We start from the raw sequence: 25,953 nt of genomic DNA, 5'->3' as shown, positions 1-25,953 counted from the left end.
CTCTCCATTTCTCTCTGTCCTATCCAACAATGAACGACATAAACAACAATAATAACCACAGCAAGGCTACAACAACAAGGACAACAAAAGGGGGAAAAATGGCCTCCAGGAGCAGTGGATTCATGGTGCAGGCACCGAGCCCCAGCAATGACCCTGGAGGCAAAAAAAAAAAAATAGTATTGATACCTTCAGAGTACAAGACTCTAGGGCATCTTCAGGGGTATTTTCTTGTGCCTACCTGCCTAGTTTCCTGCGTGCTTCTCTACCATAGGCCAGCTAACTGTACCATAGAAGGTTCTGAGTATATCTGCTCATAAGAATCTAAGAATATCTTTCCCCAGGGGGACTGGGTGGTAGCGTGGTGGGTTGAGTGCACATGGCAGAAAGTGCAAGGACCAGTGTTAAGGATCCCAGTTTGGGCCCCCATCTTCCCACCTGCAGGGGCTTGCCTCACAAGCAGTGAAGCAGGTCTGCAGGTGTCTATCTGTCTTCCTCTCCTCTCTCGATTTTTTCTGTCCTATCCAACAACAACAACAACAACAATAATAACAGCAACAAGAGGGAAAAATAGCCTCTAGGAGCAGTGGATTCGTAGTGCAGTTACTGAGCCCCAGCAACAACCCTGGAGGTAAAAAAAAACCTTTCCCCAGACCCAGAGAGAACCAAGTTTTTCTTCCCGTTTGGGTTGGGTTTATGAGTCCCTGTATTTTGTTCAAGGTTGAGCACATCCAGTACTTCTAGGGGAAACCTATACCTCCCAACTGACTTTGCCCACCAAGCCTTGGAAAGCCTTAGGGGTATCTAGAATTCACATTGTGCTTACATTGCCTGAGCCTGGTGCTGACTACATATTGATAGTTCAGTAGTGTCAGAAGACTTTTGTATCTAAACTTTTGTATTACTGAAATGTGATGACTGAAAGAAAGAGCAAAACACTGTATCCTAAACTGCAGGAGAGGTGTTTCTTTGTGTGTAATAGGTGGAAACAGAAATTCTACTTAGAGCATAAGTATTCTTTGTTCTGAAAGTTCTCTAGGTCATGTAACTGTAACTAAAACAAAATAAAGCAAACACCCCCCCAAAAAAACCTTCTTAAAAGAAAGAACCTTATTAAAAGAAAGACAGTATTTTAAAAGCATTTTGCCCCTGCCATCCTCTGTGAGTGTGATTGGTTTAGAGTTTGGTTGTAATGTGTTTGGCATGACAAATAAGTGTTCTAAAGTTCAATGAAGAAACCACATAGACCATTAACTACCTAACACAAAATAAAAGAGTAAAATATAATTTACAGAGTATTGAGTCTGAATAGTAAGTATTCTTTTAGTAATAATAACAAAGAGAGGCGGTCAGAATATGGTTCACGTGGTAGAGCACACACCTCCCGAAGCATAAAGGACCCAGGTTTGAGCTTCCCTGGCCACCACTTGGGAGTATCTCTCAAGGTGGAGACTTCATAAACAATGAAGCCATGCTGTGGTGTTTCTCCTCCTTCCTGCATGTTTCTCATTTTCCTGTTCTGCCTGTCACTCACTATCTGAAAGAAAAAAAATCATCTGCCAGGAATAGTAGAATCATGCAGGCATGAGATCCCATGAAACTGGCAGCAAGGAAAAAAAAAGTAGCAGCAAAAAGAACAAGAAATGTTTATAGTTTATATAGTGCTTTAGAATTGCAGAGTGTTTTTTGGATTGCCATTAGGTCTATTTTTAGTTTTTTTTTTTCAGTTTTGTTTTTAGATAGAGATAGACACAGAGACAGAGAAGAGAGGCCAGAGCAACAAAGCTTCCTTTTGTAAAAAAAAAAAAAAAATTATCTTTACTTGTTTGTTGAATAGAGAAAGCCAGAAATCAAGAGGGAAGGTAAGATAGAGAGGGATAGATACAGAGAGACATCTGAAACACTGCTTCGCCACTCGCAAAGCTTTCCCCCTGCAGGTGGGGACCAGGGGTTTGAACCTGGGTCCTTGCACATTGTAACATGTGCGCTCAACCAGGTTTATCACCACCCATGGATAAGCAGTATATTGTCCAAGTGAGCTACTCCACTGGTCCTCCATTACTCCTATTTTTTAGGATGAGGATTCTGCTCAAACAAACTAGCAAGTAACTCCAAATCTCATAATTTTGTTAACTAGTGGATATGTGTGGTGGGAGTGGGCATAGTTTTCTTTCTTAACTTTTCTAGGTTGTCTCAGTTTCTGCTGGTTTACTCCATTCTCTCTGCTATTTCACTGCCTACTGTCAGCATTTCTGCTTCTGGAACCAAAAAAGAAAAGAAAAAAAAAAAGATAAGGGTGTTTTAAATTTTGTTCTCTACTAGGTTATAGTTGGGGCTGGGTGCCTGCATGATGGTTATTCACCACTCTCAGTGGCATTTTTTTTCTCTGCTAGAGACAGGGAGAAATAGAAAGGGGAGTGAGAAAGTGAGAAAAAGAGATGCTTGCAACACTGCTCCACTGCCTGTGAGGCTGTCCCCACTGCAGGTGAGGACCTGGGGATTGAACCTGTGCTCTCATACATGGTAATAAGTACACTCAGCCAGGTGCCCCACTGCTTTACCCTGACTCTGAGGGTAGTTTTTTTTTTTTTTTAAGATTTATTTATTTATTAATGAGAGACAGGGAGGGAGAGGGACATGAGATGCTATATATCAAAATGAAGATTTCACACCTGGGAATCTAACACCTTATCCACTCTTCCATCTCCTGAGTAGACTGCTAGGATGTTTTTTCTCCCCTACCAATGAAGAGATTACTATGAAGTAACCATGTTATTAGGCTTATAAAACCACTAACTCAGACCCTGACTTATCAGCCATTTGATGTATGTTTGTTAGTACACAGCTATTTAATGCCACCAGAGTCTGTATTTTTCCATTATGCATCTGAGGCCCATTGTTGGCAAATAGTAAACTTGGCAATGTTAGGAATCTAGAATCAGGAAATCTGTTCCTGGGTGGGCCAAGGGAAATTTTAAGATCTCTGAGCCCTGATTGACCTAGGGGACATGGTGATGGATTGGAGATGACAGATTTTGCTCTGTGGCCACTTTCTTCAACACATTGCCAAGATCATTACCTGTGTTTATTCCTTGCAAAGCAGAAGAGGGCTAAGCTTTCTATTCCTTTGCTTGTCTCCTTAGAGAGTTCTGAGCAAAAACTCTTCTCCCATTGGTGTTAAGCCAAATGGAGCCTTCTTAGTGACCTCTGATTTCCTATTGCTAAGGAAAGAGGAAAGTTCTGGGTTATGGTGAGCTCACCAGGCTTTTAACTGGTTTGTTCTCTGAGAGAAGATTGTTGTCCCTAGTTCACATTAACAAAACATACTGTCCAGTACTGGTAAGTAACAATCTTCTTGACATATCTTAATTCCTTTGAATTATTACATTAGAATGTTTATTTTACAGTGTGATGTCATTATGATATATTATTTTTCTTTGTGCTGAGTGTTGTATGTATGTTTTCAGATGTGTGCTAGTATCTATATACATGCATTTCCTTTTTATATTTATTTTAATGAAAGAGAGCTACAGGAAGACAGACACACACACACAGAGAAACAGAGACAGAGATAGACAGAATAGAGCATTGGTCAGCTCTGGTTTATGGTGCTTCTGAGGACTGAACCTGGGACTTGAGAGCCTCATCATAAAAGTATTTTGCATAACCATTATGCAATTTCCCCATCTGCATGTATTTGTTAACCAGACAGGCTAGCCTCTGTTCAAAAAAATTTTTAAACTTCTTTCATTATTATTTTCTCCTTTTAGCTTTATTTATTTATTTCTGTTAGGATTATTACATGGGGCTCTACCATTCCCAATGGTCATTTATCTGTCTTCCTAGATAGGTAGTGAGAGAAAGGGAAAAGGAGAGGGGTAGGGAGAGTGAGAAACAGAGGGAGAGAGATAATGCGGTCCCACTCTGCTGCTTTGAAGCTTCCCTCCTTCAGGTACTCATACATGTGGCTCAGGACTTAAACACAGACCTTGTGCATGGTAACGTGTGTGCTCTGCCAGGTGAGCCATCAGCTACTCCCTAATATTTTGCTTACTTAACTATTTTATGGTGCTGGGGTCTTGTATGTGTGTAATCTCATTGCTTCTAGGTTGACTTTTTCATTTTTTTTTATTTCAGAGAGAGAGAGAGAGAGCGCGAGCTTCTCCTGATGCTTTGGCACTCATATTTAAACCTGGGCCCCAAATATTGCGAGGCATGTGCCCTCTGGTTGAGCTTTCTTCTGACTTCATTCTCCTTTTAATAGTGACAAATAGGTGCTTCATTTGATTCCATTGATGATAACAACTTACATGTTGAATATGGAGAAAACTGTATTTAGCATTCATTGGCATTTGGATTTTCTCAATTTGCAGGATTTGACCAATTTCCTATTGACCCAGTGCTTATAAATCAGTGCATATTTCCACAGGAGACTTAATCTTGGCATAAGGATAGTCAATCCATAAGAAGGAACAGGCTGGGACTGCATTGCAATTATTGCTACTGCTGCCTTACTGTTGTTGCTACTGCTATTATTGTTGCTGCTACCTGCTGGCCTAATAATGATTATAGCTGATGCTGCTGTGACTGATTTTGCTGCAGCTGGTGCTGCTCCCATAGCTAATGCTAGTTGCTATTTATGTGTTCAGTTCTATGATAGATGCTATTGGTATTTTAAAAAATTTCTTTGAGATGTGAGATGTTTATATAAGGCTCACCTGAAAAATAATGACTGGCGCACATGCACAGTAATTACCACTTAGCAGCAGTATGTTCCAGATACTTTATGTTTTAATTTTTTTACTTTTTAATGTATATATAATTTTTTAGTAATTTCTTTATTGGGAGACTAATGGTTTACAATTGACAGTAAAATACAATAGTTTGTACAAGCATAACATGTCCCAGTTTTCTACATACAAGTTCAACCCTCATAGGTTCTCCTCTCCATCATGTTCCTGGACCTGAACACTCCTCCTACCCCATCCCACCTCACCCCAGAGTCTTTTACTTTGGTGCAATACACCAACTCCAGTCCAAGTTCTGCTTAGTGATACTTTACATTTTTCAAAGATAATTATTTATTCATTTTTTTGGATAAAGACAGAGAAAAACAGAGGGGAGGTAGAGAGAGAAAGAGAGGCATCTGCAACTCTGCTTTAACACCTTGAAGCTTTCCCCCTGCACGTGGGAACCAGGGGCTTGAACTTGGGTCCTTGCTCATTATAATAACTTGTATGCTCTACCAGGTGTACCACTGCCGGACCCCTATATTGAAAACTCATTTAAAAAAAAAAGAAAAAAACTCATTTAGTTATTTTTATACTCTTAAAAGACAGAATTTACTATTAGTATTAACCCTTTTAAATGAATGAGGAAACATTGTTCAGAGAGGACAGTTAACTTGGCTATGATGATCACATAAGTAGTGAGTGACAGCTGAGTTCTAAAACCCATACCAATTTCATGAGGCTGACTTTTAGTCTTTAGATGTGGAAGCCCCCTTCCCAACCACCCACCTTTATTTTTAATCTCAGAGGATTTCACAGTTGTTCAGAAATGGCAGGCTTGGGTGGGTGGGGGGAGGAAATATCAGATATGAAGGGCCCTAACAGCTATTTACCAGGACAGACCCACGGCTCTGAATTCCCAGATCTGTGCTCTGCTTCCCAAAGGGATAATAGTATTTTCTAACTCTTTTCTTTATAAAGCAACCTTGCAAATTAATATGGGATTAGAACCTGAAAATGAGGTCAGGGGCCAAGTGTTCTAGCAACTACTGAGATTATACTTCCTTACACTTGCCATGCCATATACTTTATGTAACTAGTTTTACTAAGCATTATCCTCTTTTTATGACTTTATTGGAGAAGATAATAATTTATAAGCTAGCTGTCACTTTAATATAATTTCTAATCTCCCTGTGATAGGTTTCCATGCACCGCTCACACCATTAACTGAAGCCGTCTTCTGCCATCATGTACTGGGTTGCCATATCCTCTTGCCCGCTTCCCCAAGCTGCATCCTCTTATAGCCCCTTTGCTTCTTGAATAGCTCAGGCTTTACAGAATGGAAATAATTTCCTTGTCTGGTGGCTGAACAGTTTGAAGATTTTCATGTTGCCCCCCCATCCCTACATAGATTTTATCATCTACATGACCATCAAAGTCAGATTATACCAGGACAGTTGCTTCTCCTCTCCTCTCCTCTCCTCTCCTCTCCTCTCCTCTCCTCTCCTCTCCCCTCCCCCCTCCCCTCCCCCTCCCCTCCCCCTCCCCTCCCCTGTCCCCTCTCCCCTCCCCTCCCCCTCCCCTCCCCTGTCCCCTCTCCCCTCCCCTCTCCCCTCCCCTCCCCTCTACCTTCCCCTCCCCCCCTCCCCTGTCCCCCTCTTCCCTCCCCTCTCCCCTCCCCTCCCCTCCCCTCTCCCCTCCCCTCCCCTCCCCCTCCCCTCTCCCCTCCCCTCCCCTCCCCTCCCCTCTCCCCTCCCCTCTCCCCTCCCCTCCCTTCTCCCCTCCCCTCCCTTCTCCCCTCCCCTCCCTTCTCCCCTTCCCTCCCTTCTCCCCTCCCCTCTCCCCTCCCCTCCCTTCCCCTCTCCCCTCCCCTCCTCTCCTCTTCTCTCCCCTCCTCTCTCTTCTCTTTTCTTGTCTGGATGGAAGTCTGGCTTGAATGGAAGATGGAAGTCTGGCTTGAATCTTTGTTGTGGGTATGGCAAAGCAAGGCACACCATCTGGGTGAGATATTTTGTGGGCCCTGTAAGCGTTTTAAGGTGCAGTGTCCTCTGTAATCTGTAATAAACTAGTTTATGTTGTGGATTTTTAGAGTGAAATTTTCCTTGAATTCTGGACTTCCCTTGGGATTCTGAGGTGGTAAAGTGAAGATGCTTGCTAAGGTGAGTTAATGAGAGAGTCTGTGTCTCACAGATAAATGTAGACATTAGTAGCATAGGGGGCCAGGCAGTAGCACTGTGGATTAAGTGCACATGGCACCAAGTGCAAGGATTGGAGTAAGGATCCCGGTTCCAGCCCCAGCTGCCCACCTGCAGGGGGGGTCGCTTCACAAGGGGTGAAGCAGGTCTGCAGGTGTCTACCTTTTTCTCCCTCTCTCTGTCTTCCCCATCTCTCTGGATTTCTCTGTCCTATCCAACAACAACACCAGCAACAATAATAATAGCGACAACAATGATAAAACAACAAGGGCAACAAAAGGGGACAAAAATAGCTACCAGGAGCAGTGGATTTGTAGTGTGGGCACCAAGCCCCAGCGATAACACCGGAAGCAAAAATAAAAAAGTTAGGCGGAAGATGGCGGACTGAGAAGCTGCTAGTGGCTGAGCTCTGACCACATCTGCTGGAAACGGTAGGATTTTCTGCCTTTAGCAGGCCAGCCAATAAGGGGTCCTAGCGGTAACACCAAGGAGGTGACTATAACTTAATTTGGGTTAAGAATTAGAGTAGGGAAAAAAGGGGAAAATTTTTTTTTTCTTCCTTTTAATTTTCAAGCATACCTCCTTCCCGCCCCTCCCCCCCCCATAACGAGTCCCTGGGGACCAGCTCCTAGCAGGATCCCCTGCTAGGAGCTCCATTTCTTTACCAAATTCCTGTCCCACCAGGGAGTATCATTAATTCTAAGTCTATACCCTTCTGAAACCTCTGGCCTTTTTTCTTTCTAAGTAGCCAACCCACTCCCCACCTCACCCCGCATAGCTAATTAAGTAATTAAAAATAAATACATTAAAAAAAACCCTTTCCTTTCACTGCCCTTTTATGACTGTTCTTTTTCTTATCTTTTTCTTTTTTCTCTCTTTTTTTTCTTTTTCTCATTCTTGTCATCCCTTCTTCCTTAATCCTACAGCTTCCAAAGTCACACCCCCCAGCCCCCACACCAACAAACAGTGTGCTTATTTGAATTCACTGATACACATTTGGGAATTTCCTTTTACTGCTCTTTAATTACAGCTCTTTTTCTTATCTTTTCCCTTTTCTCTCTCTTGTCTCTCTCTCTTTTTTTAAATCTTGTCATAAACTTCCTTCTTCTTTGCCTTTCTGAATTTGTGAATTATTTTGGGGAAGAAATCTGACTCAGAGTGAACTCTCTATGTGTGTATCTCTGCTCTAGTTCCCTTTCCCCTCTTGTTACCCCTAGAATATACAGTGGATAGCAGATTTGCATAACTGTCTATTCTTGCTATCCTTTCTTTCTTTTCTCTTTCTTCACTGGGATTTGGTTACTATTTTTTCAAGGACTAGAGAAATTGTTTGGCTAACTGGTAACGATTAAACTACTTCAATACTTGCTTCAGTTGCTACTGTAATTCCTGAGGTTGGTGAGTGCAATTGTCATAAAGGTATTTAGTACAGTGTTACTTGTACTCAAGACACAACAACTGAGGAACAACAGAGCATAAAAAAAAAGAAACACATAAATCATAAAAATGGGTAGATCAAAAACAAATAAAACTGCTACTCCAATGAATGAAGACAAGAGCCCAGAAGAAACTACAAATCAGTCAGAAGTAACCATAGATAAGAAAAGTATGCAAGCAATAATAAACTTATTAATCACAGAAATGAAAACAACATTGGAGGAAAGGAATGGCAGTATTAGGGAAACAACAGTTGAGACCCCCAAGGAAAATACTGATTATCTTGAGGAAATTAGAGAACTGAAAGCTGAAATAGCTGTAATGAAGAAAGAAGCTGAGGCAAGGGAAAGCAGACTAACAGAAGCAGAAAACAGAATTAGTCAGACAGAGGATGAGCTAGAGAAAACGAAGAAAGAGGTGAAAGAGCTTAAAAAGAGATTGAGAGACACTGAAAACAACAGCAGAGACATATGGGATGATCTCAAAAGAAGTAACATTCGTATAATTGGCCTGCCAGAGGAAGAAAGAGAGGAAGGGGAAGCAAACATTCTAGAGGAAATAATAGAAGAAAACTTCCCAGACCTGAATAACAGAAAGGACATCGAGATTCAAGAGGCCCAGAGAGTTCCAAACAGAATCAACCCAGACCTGAAGACACCAAGACACATAATAGTCACAATGAGAAGAAGTAAGGATAAAGAAAGGATCCTAAAGGCTGCAAGAGAGAAACAAAAAGTCACATACAAGGGAAAACCCATAAGATTATCTGCAGACTTCTCCACTCAAACTCTAAAAGCCAGAAGGGAATGGCAAGATATCTATCAAGCCCTGAATGAAAAAGGGTTTCAACCAAGGATAATATATCCTGCTAGACTTTCATTCAAACTAGATGGAGGTATCAAAACCTTCTTAGATAAACAACAGTTAAAGGAGGCAATCTTCACCAAGCCGGCCCTGAAAGAGGTTCTAAAAGACCTCTTATAAACAAGAACATCACTATAATACTAGCAATATATCAGAGCAAACAAAAATTTTTTTTTGAACAATGGCACTACAATACATTAAATCCATAATATCAATAAACATCAATGGCTTAAACTCACCCATCAAAAGGCACAGGGTGGGGGGATGGATCAGAAAACATAACCCAACCATATGCTGCTTGTAAGAATCCCATCTGTCACAACAAGATAAACACAGACTTAAAGTGAAAGGATGGAAAACTATCATACAGGCTAACGGACCACAAAAAAGGGCAGGAACAGCCATTCTCATCTCAGACACGATAGATTTTAAATTAAATAAAGTAATAAAAGATAGGCAAGGACATTACATAATGATTAGAGGATCAATCAGCCAAGAAGACTTAACAGTTATTAACATTTATGCACCCAATGAGGGACCATCTAAATACATCAAGTACCTACTGAAAGAATTTCGAAAATACATCAATAGTAATACAATAATAGTGGGAGACTTCAATACCCCACTCTCACACTTAGACAGATCAACAAAGCAGAGAACCAATAAAGATACAAGAGAATTGAATGAAGAGATTGACAGACTAGACCTCTTGGACATTTTCAGACTCCTCCACCCCAAAAAACTGGAATACACCTTCTTTTCAAATCCACATAACACATACTCAAGGATAAACCACATGTTAGGCCACAAAGACAGCATCAATAAATTCAAGAGCATTGAAATCATCCCAAGTATCTTCTCAGACCACAGTGGAGTAAAACTAACATTTAAGAACAAACAGAAAATTATTAAAAGTCACAGAATTTGGAAACTAAACAACATACTCCTTAAGAAGCACTGGGTCAGAGACTCACTCAAGCAGGAAATTCAAATATTCCTGGAAACTAATGAAAATGAAGACACAACCTATCAAAATATTTGGGACACAGCTAAAGCAGTACTGAGAGGGAAACTTATAGCCATACAGTCACATATTAAACACCAAGAAGAAGCTCAAATGAACCACCTTACTGCACACCTCAAGGAGTTAGAGGAAGAGGAACAAAGGAACCCTAAAGCATTCAGAAGGACAGAAATCACTAAAGTTAGAGCAGAAATAAACAACATCGAAAATAAAAGAACCATACAAAAGATCAATGAAGCCAAATGTTGGTTCTTTGAAAGATTAAACAAAATTGACAAACCCCTAGCCAGACTCACCAAACAAAAAAGAGAGAAGACTCAAATTAATAGAATTGTAAACGATGCAGAAGATATCACAACTGACACCACAGAAATCCAGAGAATCCTGTGAAACTTCTATAAAGAACTATATGCCACCAAGCTAGAGAATCTGGAAGAAATGGAACAATTCCTAGAAACATATGCCTTTCCAAAACTGAACCAAGAAGAACTACAAAATCTAAATGCACCAATCACAGACAAAGAAATTGAAACCGTTATTAAGAATCTCCCCAACAACAAAAGTCCTGGACCAGATGACTTCACAAACGAATTCTACAAAACTTTCAGGAAACAGTTAATACCCATACTTCTTAAACTATTCCATAAGATTGAAGAAACAGGAATACTCCCTTCCACCTTCTATGTAGCCAACGTCACCCTGATACCAAAAGCTGATAGGGACAGAACAAAAAAGGAAAACTACAGACCAATATCTCTGATGAACATAGATGCCAAAATATTAAACAAGATCTTGGCCAACCGGATACAGCAACATATCAAAAAGATTGTTCATCATGACCAAGTGGGATTCATCCCAGGAATGCAAGGCTGGTTCAACATCCGTAAGTCAATCAATGTCATTCACCACATCAATAAAAGCAAAGGCAAAAACCACATGATTATCTCAATAGATGCAGAGAAAGCCTTTGACAAGATCCAACACCCATTCATGCTCAAAACTCTACAAAAAATGGGAATAGATGGGAAATTCCTCAAGATAGTGGAGTCTTTATATAGCAAACCTACAGCCAACATCATACTCAATAGACAGAAGCTGAAAGCATTGCCCCTCAGATCGGGGACTAGACAGGGCTGTCCACTGTCACCATTACTCTTCAACATAGTATTGGAAGTTCTTGCCATAGCAATCAGTCAAGAGAAAGAAATCAAAGGAATACAGATTGGAAAGGAAGAAGTCAAGCTCTCACTATTTGCAGATGATATGATAGTATACATAGAAAGACCTAAAGAATCCAGCAGAAAATTACTGGAAGTTATTAGGCAATATAGCAAGGTATCAGGCTACAAAATCAATGTACAAAAATGAGTGACATTTCTTTATGCAAACACTAAATCTGAAGAAGAAGACATCCAGAAATCACTCCCATTTACTGTTTCAGCAAAATCAACCAAATACCTAGGAATAAAGGTGACCAAAGAAGTGAAAGACTTGTATGCTGAAAACTATGAGTCGCTACTCAAGGAAATAGAAACTGATACCAAGAAATGGAAAGATATCCCATGCTCATGGATTGGAAGAATAAATATCATCAAAATGAATATTCTCCCCAGAGCCATATACAAATTTAATGCAATACCCATCAAAGTTCCACCAAGCTTCTTTAAGAGAATAGAACAAACACTACAGTCATTTATCTGGAACCTGAAAACACCTAGAATTGCCAAAACCATCTTGAGGAAAAGAAACATAAATGGAGGGATCACACTCCCAGACCTTAAACTATATTATAAAGCCATCATCATCAAAACAGCATGGTACTGGAACAAAAATAGGCACACAGACCAGTGGAACAGAATTGAAAGTCCAGAAATAAATCCCCACACCTACGGACATCTAATCTTTGATAAGGGGGCCCAAAGGATTAAATGGAAAAAGGAGGCTCTCTTCAATAAATGGTGCTGGGAAAACTGGGTTGAAACATGCAGAAGAATGAAATTGAACCACTTTATCTCACCTAAAACAAAAATCAACTCCAAATGGATCAAAGACCTAGATGTCAGACCAGAAACAATCAAATACTTAGAGGAAAACATTGGTAAAACACTTTCCCACCTACACCTCAAGGACATCTTTGATGAATCAAACCCAATTGCAAGGAAGACTAAAGCAGAAACAAACCAATGGGACTACATCAAATTGAAAAGCTTCTGTACATCCAAAGAAACTATTAAACAAACAGAGAGACTCCTCACAGAATGGGAGAAGATCTTCACATGCCAGACATCAGACAAGAAACTAATCACCAAAATATATAAAGAGCTCAGCAAACTTAGCACCAAAAAAGCAAATGACCCCATCCAAAAATGGGCAGAGGATATGAACAGAACATTCACCTCAGAGGAGATCCAAAAGGCTAACAAACATATGAAAAATTGCTCTAGGTCACTGATTGTCAGAGAAATGCAAATTAAGACAACACTAAGATACCACCTCACTCCTGTAAGAATGGCATACATCAAAAAGGACAGCAGCAACAAATGCTGGAGAGGATGTGGGGACAGAGGAACCCTTTTACATTGCTGGTGGGAATGTAAATTGGTACAGCCTCTGTGGAAAACTCTCAGAAGGCTAGACATGGACCTTCCATATGATCCAGTAATTCCTCTCCTGGGGTTATACCCCAAGGACTCCATAACACCCAACCAAAAAGAGGTGTGTACTCCTATGTTCATAGCAGCACAATTCATAATAGCTAAAACCTGGAAGCAACCCAGGTGCCCAACAACAGATGAGTGGCTGAGAAAGCTGTGGTATATGTACACAATGGAAAGCTATGCAGCTATCAAGAACAATGAACCCACCTTCTCTGACCCATCTTGGACAGAGCTAGAAGGAATTATGTTAAGTGAGCTAAGTCAGAAAGATAAAGATGAGTATGGGATGATCCCACTCATCAACAGAAGTTGACTAAGAAGATCTGAAAGGGAAACTAAAAGCAGGACCTGATCAAATTGTAAGTAGGGCACCAAAGTAAAAACCCTGTGGTGAGGGGTAGACATGCAGCTTCCTGGACCAGTGGGGGGTGGGAGTGGGTGGGAGGGATGGGTCACAGTCTTTTGGTGGTGGGAATGGTGTTTATGTACACTCCTAGCAAAATGTAGACATATAAATCAGTAGTTAATTAATATGAGAGGGGGAAAATCAATTGTATGTCTCAAAGTTTTTCAAAACACAAACTGAATCTTTTTAATATATAGGCTGTGTATTTGATATGCGGACTCTCTCAAAAGCCTAGACCAAGTAGATTAGAAGCATCCAATAGCACAGCTATATACAAGATACTGGATACTGTACAGCAAACCCTAACAAAAGGACTTTTCAAAGTTAACCCAATTACCAAATAATGTGATGATAACATTAAGTATCGATTGTCTTTTTGAACCTTAAGACAGCAGGAACCTCACATCTCCACTATAGAGCCTCTACTTCCCCCAGTCCTGGAACCTTGGGATAGGGCCCACTTTCCCGTATGCGTCTCCCAATCCATAGCAAATAATATTGCATCTGCCGATCACAACCTAACCAACACAACGATTGCCACCTCAATATGCTTCACCTCAGACTGTGTCCAGAGACTTCACGTGTGGAATGACAACCCTTCAGCTTCATTACTTGGGTGAGACCTTTCCTTTTACAGTACACTCTAATTTCATCTCAGGTGCTTCACTTTCTAACAAAGTCCCATAACCTAGATATACACCAGTTTCTGTGAGTGAGAGCTTATGTTCACACGTATCCATAAACTACTGCAAAATACATACCTGAAAGCAGAAGTACACTAGAGTTTGCAGTAAGTACCTCCCTAACACTTCCTCTCCACTACTCCAAGCTTTGGGTCCATGATTGCTCAACAATTTGTTTGGCTTCGTATGTTAACTCTCTTTTCAATCATCAGGTTCCAGATGCCACCAAGATGCTGGCCAGGCTTCTCTGGATTGAAGACCCCACCAATGTGTCCTGGAGCTCTGCTTCCCCAGAGACACACCCTACTAGGGAAAGAGAGAGTCAGACTGGGAGTATGGACCGACCAGTCAACGCCCATGTTCAGCGGGGAAGCAATTACAGAAGCCAGACCTTCTACCTTCTGCAACCCTCAATGACCCTGGGTCCATGCTCCCAGAGAGATAGAGAATGGGAAAGCTATCAGGGGAGGGGGTGGGTTATGGAGATTGTGTGGTGGGAATTGTGTGGAGTTGTACCCCTCCTACCCTATGTTTTTGTTAATTAATCCTTTCTTAAATAAAAAAAAATTAAAAAAAAATTAGGCGTATAGATTCTATAATACCTAACTGGGTTCTAGATTTGGCTCTACTGCCTATGGCAGCAATGTCTTGTGTTATTTATTATCTGCAAAATGAGAATTAGTACTTCACTTACGCAATTCTTTAAAGATAAATGAGTAATACGTACTCCAACAGTGCCTGTCATAGCTACTGTTATTATTATTATTTGCTTTTTCTCTGTTAGTCTTTGCTTATCAAAAAGTAACTCATTTAAAATATTTGAATGCTGTTGTGCCTTTTCTACATAGTCATCCTCCTTATTACTTTCAGCTGACAGTGTATTTTTAAAAATACAACATTTAGATACAATAAAAATAGGAAAAGTCCCAGGAAGAGGCAGCACAATGACAAGAGTATTAAACTTGGAAACATGAGGTCTCAGGCTCAACCCCTAGCATCCCATGTGTTAGAGTGATGCTCTGGTCTTTCTCCCCTTCCCCTCCTCTTTATTCTTGTGCTAATAAGTAAATAAAATACTTGACTTAAAAGGATGGAAACTGGGCCTGGTGGTGGTGCACCCAGTTAAGCACACATATCATCAACTGCAAGGACCTGGGTTCAGGCCCCACTCCCCACCAGCATGGAGTCTGCTTTGCCAGAGGTAAAGCATGTCTGCAGGTATCTGTCTCTCCTCTTCTTTATCTTCCCATCCTTTCTCAATTTCTCTCTATCGTATCTAATAAAAAAAAGATCAGAAAAAAAATGGCTGCCAGGAGCTGTGGACTTGTAGGGCACTGAGCCCCAGCAACTGGAAGCAAAAAAAAAAAAAAAAAAGAAAGAGGTTGGTAACCACTTTAGAGATGAATGGAAGAGTCCATTTCTAAGATGCCCAAATGAGAAGGAGCTATTAGAAGAATATGAATTAGACTTAGGGTATTCCTTTTCCTAGACTCCACACATCCCTGGCCCTTCAAACTGAGCCCTCTTTAAGGCACATTCCTTTCATTTTTTTTTGTTTCATTTTGCACACACTCCCTCACCTTCTGTAAATCAACGACAAAGTCTTGATCAGTACAAATATATCACCCTTTGTAGAAAAACTCAAATGTTTCTTTTCTAGTTACAAAAAGATCATAGCGATTATTTATACAAGTAGTAAACTTATACTTCACTTGCTACAACAAAGTTAGTTTCGATATTCTTATATGAATTACATAGTTCAGTGATTTTTTTTCAACTCTACTAATTATTGGAATAGCCTGAAGGGCTTTGAAAAAATGCATGTAATAACTCAAATATTACAATAACTTATTTCTCACCATTTAACAGTTCATAGTATGTGTTTCTGATTAAAGAACTTGTCTCTTCTATTGAGGATGCAGGGTGTACCCTTCTAAATTCCATTTTTTCATGGGTATGTAATCTGCCAAATTTGATTAATTTGGGCAATCTGTAGTACTTTACATTCTGTAATGTTGTACAATATGTATCAATATTAACCAACATCTACTGAATATCTTGTTTATAGCATGCTGACAACTTCAGTTAATACTAGAATGTGAACTGTTAACCCCCAAAATAAAATGGGGAAAATCTAGAGTGTGCTTCCAGAAGGCAGAAAACCTGGTATATTCTTATTCATTCATATATGTATGGTAAACATCTAGAGTACTACTCAATAATTATTTGTTGAAAGGATTAATGTTTTTCAAATAATGAATGGACAGTCTCTATAATGATGTTGAAAGGGAGGATTATTTATTTATTTATTTATTTATTTTTAGCCAGAGCACTGCTTAGTTCTGGCTTATGGTGGTGTGGGGGATTGAACCTGGTACTTGACGGAGCCTCAGGCATGAGAATCTATAACCATTATGCTACCGACCCCCACCCGAAAGGGAGGATTATTGTAAGACCTCACCATCAAACTATTAATAAATTTCTGAGTGAAAATGTGTTCTGAGGTATTTTAGGAACCAGAGTAGCTCTCAGAGGGAGACCAGAGGGCAGGCAAAACTTGGATTTTTCTTACATCCCATAGTTATTCTGTCTCCTATAGAAGAGGACTGCAAAGTTGATTTCAAAACTCACTGATTAAATAATAGTAATAATGAAATCCACTGAAGCACATAGACCCATCATAACATCAGAAACAATGCCTCAGAATGATACTTGTGTGTGTTTACTTATTTAAAATAATCACTTAAAGTCTTAGATAGATATATGATACTATTTTCATTTTCATTGTGGGGAATCATCTCTTTTTCTCTTTTTAGAAAAAAGACATAGCTATCTATATATTTCTCTTTCTCTGTAGATATATTTGTCTGTATGTATTTGGGATAAGGGGAGTGAGAGACACCAGAATCCTGCTCAGATCCTGGGGACTCAGGTATATAAGTTCTGTGCTTTAATAGGCTAAGCTGATCTCTCCCCGATCCTCACCCTTTTCATTCTTCTAGCTCATTTCATGTAGTCTTATTAGTGGTATTCTATAGCTAGTCCCCACTAAGTAAAAAATCTGGGTCATACATTATTTGAGTGCTGACCAGCACTGTGTACTATCTGTAGTGATGCCACACTTCTTAAGTGGTGATAGGATATATGCTAGAAACAACCTAAGTGTCCATCAACAGATTATTTGCTAAAGAAGATGTGATATGTATGAATTCCATTATGTATCAATGTTAGGATTATCCACGACATATAAAATTTGGTGCCATATAAATTTTAGGATTTTTTCCATCTCTGTAAATAATGCCATTGGAACTTTGATAGGAATTGTATTGAACCTACAGATTGCTTTAGGTAGTGTGATATGGTTTTCATGAGATTTCCACATGTATGGCCATGGAGTAGCTGCTGAACATTTCTCCCATAGTCAGTTAAAGCAATGAAAAATCACTTGAAACCTTGCCCAATTACAACTGGGGCTTCTGAAGTAACTCAGCCACAGGTGGATGCAGGTACACATGGCCAGTTGATGAAATGGGGTGAAGGAGAGATTTCCAAGACAGAAGAAGTTATTTGATAACATCTGCTACCATCTTGGTAGTTATAAAGCAGTGCACATTGCCAGTCACAGGAAAATGGGGGAAATTCTGGGTGCTTAACCTGTGAACTCAGGGGCATCAGGCTAGCTATCTGCTCAGAAGGACTTGTTAGTGTTTAAGAGAAAACCTGGCCAAAGACTAATAAAGGCCTTGTGGTCTGCCCACGCCCTGGAAGCCAGCTAAGAATATAAATTAGACTTGTTCTTTGAGCACTCAGAAGAAAGAAGTTCTCCCATGCTCTTACTTCTCAGAGGCCAGAAACATGGCAGCGAGACCATTTGTTGTCATCACAGGCACTAAATTGGCTCCCTGCTTCACGTCCCACCACAGTATCTAATCAGGGAAATTTAGCACCATATTCATATTGCCTCAGACATTTCATTAGCTCTTATTTAGCAAGGTACCAACTGAATTTCTTCCATTCTATCCCTTCGCATCCACCATGTTCTTAGTTAACATTACTATTTAAAATCTTTTAATATTAAAACCACTTAATAGGAGGGGACAGCATAAAAATTTGATTAGATTTTTTATTTTTAGAATGTTCTTACTAGAGTTATAATGATACAGTAGATGTCGTTCAGCTTGGTTCTGTCTCTATCTTTGGTCGTGAATATTAAATATGCAAGAGGTGACTGTACTGTCAATGTTCCTTTTTCACTAATTCTTACCAAATAATACTTGCTTTTATTCAGAACTAGAAATAAATCATTGCCTTAGATATTCTTTAATTTTACCAGCTGAAAATCTTGTTTAAATGTGACTTTTCATATGTTTTTAGCATTTGTGGTGGTGGGGGGCATGGATAAGTTTCTCCTGTGGTCTTGTTGCCTTGAAAAAGGAAAACACAATCCTAAGGTTTGGAATGTTAATGACTAGAAACTTCCTAGCAGGTTTGCAATTTGTTCCAAGTACCAGGCTCAATCCCAGAAAAACAAACAAACAAACAAACAAAAAATCCCATAGATTTTATTTATGAGTGAGAGGGGGTTTTTCTGCATACAAGAAGAGGGGTCCTAAAAATTGATAATGGTGTGCCACCTGATTTCTAAACCTAATTTCATGTGCTTATTCAATGCTCAGATGAGTGTTGGGGATACACTGTATGAGATGATTCCATGGGTTAGTGACCTTTAAGTGAAATGATCAGAGCAGAGTTTGTTGGTGGGAGTTTGCCTTTCTATTGAGAATTAAAGCCTAGGAGAGTTTGCCTGTGTCTCGAGGATTGGAGTTTGTTTATTTTATAGTCACTTTTCAGTTGTTTACATTCCATTTTTAATGATTTTTCCCCCTCTGTGACATATTCCTTTGGCCTTTGACAAACAAAACTTCTTTTATTAACTGTTAAAAAGGTAGCATAGTGTTATCCTGAGAGGAAAAAGTGATTAAATTGTCTAACAATTTAAGAAATACTGTTCATTTGAGTTTCATTTCTTTAGTACTAAATATGCAGTCCCTACTCCCTTTTCTAAATGTCTAACAACAAACTAGGAGGTAATTTTTCTTTCCAAAGTGCCCTCAGGGAAATCCCTTTTAAGTCTATGGATTTTAGTCCAATGAGGGATTCTCTTCATTTGGTCTAAATTTTGCATATCGTCTGTTTCTTACAGGGCTTCCGTATTGTCTCAGGCTCCACTGGAAATGCAGCAAGGATTCCTAGCACATCCCAGTTGCCATAGCAACAGCAGTCTTTCCCATAATGAGCTGCATCATCTGAACTGATGTCACAGCATCATGTAGCAGGTCAAACAAGGCATCTCTTAGTATTGCTTCCTACAGATGTGCTGTAAACATCAAAAGAAGACGGTGGGAACAGGAGATGGTGAGTGTTAAATGTCTGGGCCTTAATTGCAGGGCTGTTTTGTTGGTTAGTCGATGTCTGCTAAGGCGGAGATGGGGGGATGTTGTCTGCTTAAAATGGACTAGGGAAAGAAGGCTGTTTTACCTAAATCTGTTTTTCAGGCTGCTAGGTTAAGACAAAGGCCTGTAAGTGTCATAAAGAAATCAAAATACATAGAATTTTTCTTGCTACATTTCTGTCTGTTATTTTTAGTGTTCTTGTAGAATTTTTCTTAAAACATAAGATAAATTCCTATCGCAAAATCTAAAATAAGCCCTAAAATGAATAGTTCATAATCTTTAAACACTGTACAGACATTTTGCTATTTTCTAGGACAAAGTTAATTAATTGTTCTCTTGTTTTTGTGATTTGTGAAATATTTAGTGATTTGCAGTATGGGGATTTGTATTTATCTTGGTTGGGTTTCAGTTTCTTCATGGCAAGGAACAAATGCTGAATAAGCATTTGACATAACCCTGATGTAAAAGGGGTTATCTTGTATATTTACGAAAATTAACTCAAAACATAAAGACTGAACCAAATAAAATCATGAGCCTTTTGACTTACATGATAGTCCTTCAGACCATGTCCTTCATAGTTGCTAGACTGCCACGATATTTTTCTCATCACTAGCTAGTCTTTAAAATAGCTGGAGTTGTTTGCAGACTGACTTGTAGCAAGTCTTTCTGCGGCAGTTCAGTAAAGGGTAACCCTGAGTTTCTGGAAGTGGCAGTGGGGTTGCTGTCTTTTGCTTAACTTTAACCAGAATCTAGGAAGATGAGTAAATAGCAGGATCATCAGTGATTGTGGTGAATACATGTTTCTAGGCTCAACTCTATCCTGAAACTCAGTCCAACATGCATTGTTTTAATTCCAACTCTGCTTTTTTGGGTATTATTATTATTTTCTAAAAATAAAGATATGATCTAACAGCATCAGACAAGGAGCAGTATGTTGCCTTTTGTTTTGGGAAACGAAATGGATTTTCCTGGTGCAGCTGAGAGAGAAAGGAGGCACATGTCAGTTCAATTGATCAATATGTCCACTTGGAATCAGGGAGTGGTCTTTTGACTCAGTGTTGCTGAGTTGATAGTTTTTATTTGAAAAGTCTTCTGGGAAAGAACGGCAACTCCTGACTTTCTCTTCATCTAGGCTGTTTATTGAGTCTAAAAGAGATATATCTTAGAAAAGAAGAAAGTCAAAACCCTTAGTCAGTTTGGAGTGATTTTTTTTTTTGTTGTTTGCACAGTTGAGCATATTGGTCCCATTAGGCACAAGCTAGAACTCAAGATCTCAGATTTTAATTAGTCTGATTATACACATCACACACATGCTTCTCTCTATCCTTTAAGCTTAAGTGGTTGACATACGGCTGTATAAGATGGGAGAGGTTATCTCAGTCTGGCCTGATGCAAGCATTTAAAAGCATAAATTGTTCACTGCCTGCTTTTTCCTGTCATATAACATGAGCAGAAAGCTCTGCTGGGACTTCTGGGTGTGAACACAGCTAAGACAGAAGCTCTAAGGTGACAGGGTGTAGTGCTTGATGGTGAGGGGGGAAGGGAAGGTGTGTCTACTGGCTGGATTATGTATCTGCAGAAAATCACTCAGTGCCCATTAGAATTTTGACTAAACATTACTTCCAAGGAAAAGCAACGAAGAAAGACTTGTTTACTAACTTGAATTGCTGGGAGTAAAAATTACCAGAGGCAGCATTTTAATGAGTTTTCTATTTGCTAAATTTTTGTCTCTTTTGTCTCAAAGTGCTGTCACCTGCTTTATCATGGGTGATTTGTACAATTACTGGGAAGTCGCAGAAGCCAAATTCCTTAAGGGCTGTATTAGAAAAAGTGGAGTCATACTTTGAGTGAGTGTGCGGACAGTGCTGGTGGGTGTGGGTGACGCAGTTATCTGGTAGAATATCCTTCCAGTTCAGAGGAGCTTGTGATCATCCCCCACCCCCGCAAATGTTCCAAATGCACTACAGTTTTCCAACTTTATGCTTCTGGTTTTGTTTTTTTTTTCTTTTTCTTTTTTTCCTGCAAGAGAACAAAGCCCTAGTAATGGAAGCTGTCATCTTGGTGTTTGGTTTCTTCACATAGGGCCCAGCCTGAGTTGTTCTCTGACTAACTGCATGTCTTAATTACTTGCTAAGACTATTTTAGTTGCTTTAATTTTAATATATCCCCAAGGGTTTAATAAGGTGTGTGTGTGTGTGTGTGTGTGTGTGTGTGTGTGTGTGTTTGTGTGTGAATCGCTTCTCGGTCTTTTGGCTAAGATCAAGTGTAGTATCTGTTCTTATCAGTTTAATAAGGTGTGTGTATGAGGATGGGAAAGATTGCCACATTTATTGCTGTTTCACTGAAACTTTCTAAAATTGAGAAAATTTTGTTTCCGAGTGATGAGTGAAAATATCATCAAGATCATATTTACTGTGTGACAAAGTTTAGATGGTGGAATCCTCAAAAGAAGCTAACGTCCTCCACGAATTTGGTTATGTTTTTCTTTCTGGGATTACAGTTATAAAGAGGTTAATTCTCTGTGGATAACTAGGTCATGGTAGAGTGATAAAAATAGTGATCATAATAATAATCACAGTCATCATTTATTCAGTACTTATTATGTATCAGGCACTAGGTTAAGCATTATATATATATCTTTATTTAGCCCTTATAGTGATATAAAAAGTATAGAGTAATAATCTCACTTTATAGGATTCGGTATTATTATTGACATTTTGTAGAAACCGAGTTTTAGCTAGGTTAACAAACTTGGTTCGGGTCATGTAGTTAATAAGTGACTAGGCTGAGATTCCAAATCTGATTTTACTGTGAAATTCACTCATAATCATCTTAGTTTTCTGACTTCCCATGTGCATCATACAGATCAGTCATCTCTATTACACTCACCTCACCCATCTTATTCTAATTGAAAAATTAGATACCACATTTAGAATGGGATCCTATTTGAAACAAACAAAAAAAAATCAAATTTTACTGTAGCAATGAACATGAATATTACTTGGGTCCTACTTTACTCTTAGAGATTTGAGAAATTCACCACTGTTGCTCAGATCTTTTGCTATTACCCTTGCTTGACATATCTTTTTAGAAGGAAGTGAGTTTGGGAAATGAGCAGCAGCACGAGGGATCTATACTACAAACAGAACTTACCTGAGTCAATAATGATTCAAGTTTGTTGTACTTGTATTATCAGCTACATACGTAGTACTCTGTTAACTTTCAGATATTTGCATTTTCTGGCCACATCAGACAAGGAATAGAAGAGTAAACTTCCTTCACTGACAGAAAAGCATACTCTGAATCTATCTCTTGGCTCAAGAAGATAAAAGAGAGCTTATTTCACTGAGTATATCAGGGACGGAATCCAAACAGTGCTTATGTCTTGACAGAATACAAGCATAAGTGTCTTATGCAACTTCCTGGAAGTCTTATGTTTAGGAGAGCTGATACAGTCATCTCTGCATCATCTTGCCCATCCCCAGCTATCCACACCCAGCATCGTTATTAGACTCTAAGGACTGCTCTTTGTTTGACTGTGGGGCTAATGCATACACTGATAGTGATTTCTGTATGGTGTATACTTAGAAGTATTATTCCACAGAGCTCATTAGCCTTTTCTAAGTTCTGGGAAGAGTTTAACCTTTGTTCTAGCCTGCTCTAAGAAGGCCTAAGCTAGTTTCTGTAGGAGAGGTGTAAATAAGAGACTAATCAGATCGTAACAGAATTAGTAGGTATAGTCACTTTGGAAGTCAGAGTTAGGTTTTCAATTAGGGAGTAAAAAAAGCCAATGAGATTTAAGAAAGTTAGTGGTTCTGCTACACGCTTCTCATTCCTTCCTATTGTCAGTTCTAGGATCAGTGGGTGACAATTTGTTTTGATCATTTGGATTCAATTAAATTCAACAAGAATTTGTAGAATACCTGCTATGTAGCATGCAGAGCCAGGGAAGATGCAGTGGATAAGAGAGATGCAATAGGCAGGAGTAGATAGCGTAATGGTTATGCAAAAAGACTCTCATGCCTTAAGCTCCAAGAGAGATGCAAATTCCATTTCCCAGTACATTTTAGAGGGGGATACAAAATATCCAGGTAAATGTGAGGTGGAGTAGTTGATTCTCTCTGATAATATAGTACTCCTCTTTATTTTTATTCTGTATTAATAGAGAAGCCCTTTATCTCTGCATATATGTATAGGCATATATGCATATCTATATATTGTTTACATGGGAAGGCAAAAATCAGTGTACTGAATACTAATTTTGGATATTTTCCTTCAGTTTTTATTAGAATCTTACTAGCTGTAGATAAAGCTAATATGACAATTATCATTTTGTTGGTAGAAGATATTCTAAAAAGTATAATCATAGTAAAAATATACTTAAGTTGATATAAGCCTGATATATGGAAGTAAAATGTATATGGCAGATCAGTTAAGAAAACTATTTATTTTTACATTAGTATTTATTTTAAAGTTTTATATTTTTAGCTTATAGATTTTATTAAAGGTTTAATTAATTAAATCAGAGAGAGTGACCTGAGAGATGGCACAGTGGATGAAGTGTTGGATTCTTAATCATGAGGGCTTAAGTTTGACTCCCAGCACTTTATATGCCAGATGCATATTCTGGTTCTCTCTTTATTTCTCTAGTGTTAATTAATCTTAAAAAGACTTATTAAAAGATAAATGAAGGAGAGGAGAAAAAGTAAGAGAGAGAGAGAAAAAGGGAGAGAGAGAGAGAGAGAGAGAGTAACTAAAACATCACTCTGGCATATGTGGTATCAGGAATTGAACTTGGAATCTCACACATGCCAAGTCCTGCTCTCTGCCATTGAGTCACTTAACCCACTCTCCATTAAAGTTTTTTTTATGATTATCTTTATTTATTTATTGGATAGAGACAGCTAGAAATTGAGAGGGAAGGGGTGTTAGAGAGGGAGAGAATCAGAGATACCTGCAGCACTGCTTCACCACTTGTGAAGCTTTCCCCCTGTAGGGGGAGACTGGGGGCTTGAACCTGGATCCTTGTGCATTGTAACGTATGCTCAACCAGGTGTGCCATCACCCGGCCCCCTTCCCACTTTCCATTTTTATAAAATGTATTTATCAGCATTAAAAAGTTTACAGAGAATTTTCTCAATCTCATGTTTCAGCCATGTGCCACTGAGATCAGCCTCCAGTGATCCATACAAAATCATTTAAAATGGGAAGCATTTCCCTAAACAATCACATTAAATAATGAGTTTCATATAATTTTCCAGGCGCCTGCTCACACATGTGTAAGATGTGTCTGATTGTGATAACCATTTGCAGATTGACTTGTGTTCTTTGATGGCAGATAGTTGCACATACCCAGCTCTGTAGATGGACATTAAATGGGAAGGAAGGCTTTTCAGGGAAACATCACATTATATAGGACTTGGCCGGAGCTATAGAACTTTAGGTATTTTAAATGACTAAGACAGATTTCTCCTTCACAGGTGTAGGTATGTACCTACTAGCAACTAAATCCCCCAGCTGGTTTTATGATTTGGTGAGGGCAAAGGAGAGGCTTTCCCCTTGTAGTTTGTCAGCCCTATTTTTCTGTTCTACTGCCACACGGCGTGCTCCAGACTCCTCCAGCTATCTTGTAATGGTGTAGTGGTGTTTTTGCTTTGTTTTGTTTTTACCACCTGGCTTCTTTCATGGCCTCAGTACCCATATGATGACTCTATCACTCTAAACGGGCACTTTTCTTTCTTTTCTTCCTTTTATTTACTAGGACAGAGAGGACTGGGAAGAGGGAGAGAGAAAGACACCAGAATCACTGCTCACTGCTTGTAAAGCTTTACTCCCCTCTCCTTTACTCCCCAGCTCCTTGAGTCCTAGTCCTTGCTCAGACTTATAAATGCACTGTACCCAGTGCACCACCACCAGACCCCATGGTGTAGCATGGAATCACAAGGGTAAATGGGTGAGAGAAAACTCAGGACTTTTTAGAATAGGACTTCAAACTGGTGCTTCATGAACTAATTGTGACCTGCAGCTTGTTTTTTATAGATCCAGGGCAAGCTTCATTGACTTGAAACTTAAGTAGCCACATAGAGCATTGCACTTAGAAGGGTTCACATTGGTTTAATGCTCTGTAGTCATTACTTTGAAATTCTGAACTATTTTGAGCAATGAATGGTCTGTGCATTTTTACTTTGGAACCTTCAAATTATGTAACTACTCCTGTATGACCCACTTGTCATAAACTAATACATAAATCTGAGTGTCAAGCTCTTCTTTTTGTCAAAAGCTTTAAATGAGTTAGTATTATCCAATTCATCATGATCTTCCCACATTTACATTCATTTACTTCTACTTCTACTGACAGAATCCTGTATGTGTTTGAGTTTGAGACCTCTGTTCTGGAGTAATTCAGATAGAAATTGTAGAGGTTAAGAAAAAATAAATAAAGGACCATTGTCAAAATAGTCATGAGCAAAGACCCTGTGTGTGCTAATTTAGAGACACCCGTAGTAA

At 39.2% G+C, this 25,953-nt stretch overlaps 1 protein-coding gene and 1 pseudogene across 2 annotated transcripts in view; both read left to right on the top strand.

Annotated features, from left to right (window-relative positions):
- Window positions 1–19,214: 19,214 nt before the first annotated feature.
- Window positions 19,215–25,953, top strand: part of AKAP6 (A-kinase anchoring protein 6) — a 524,830-nt gene continuing 518,091 nt past the window's right edge. The window contains exon 1 of one of the 2 annotated variants that reach the window (XM_060175194.1): window positions 19,215–19,408. The gene's annotated coding sequence lies outside the window, so the exon portion shown is untranslated. The remainder of the gene's footprint in view (window positions 19,409–25,953) is intronic. The other variant, XM_007516826.3, reaches the window with a different exon arrangement.
- On the top strand, window positions 21,680–21,842 carry LOC132533546 (U2 spliceosomal RNA; annotated as a pseudogene).

This window comes from Erinaceus europaeus, chromosome 16 (assembly GCF_950295315.1).
Source record: "Erinaceus europaeus chromosome 16, mEriEur2.1, whole genome shotgun sequence".
Taxonomy (NCBI): domain Eukaryota; kingdom Metazoa; phylum Chordata; class Mammalia; order Eulipotyphla; family Erinaceidae; genus Erinaceus; species Erinaceus europaeus.
The sequence above is the reverse complement of the archived record's forward strand: the minus strand, read 5'-3'. Positions and strand labels throughout refer to the sequence as shown.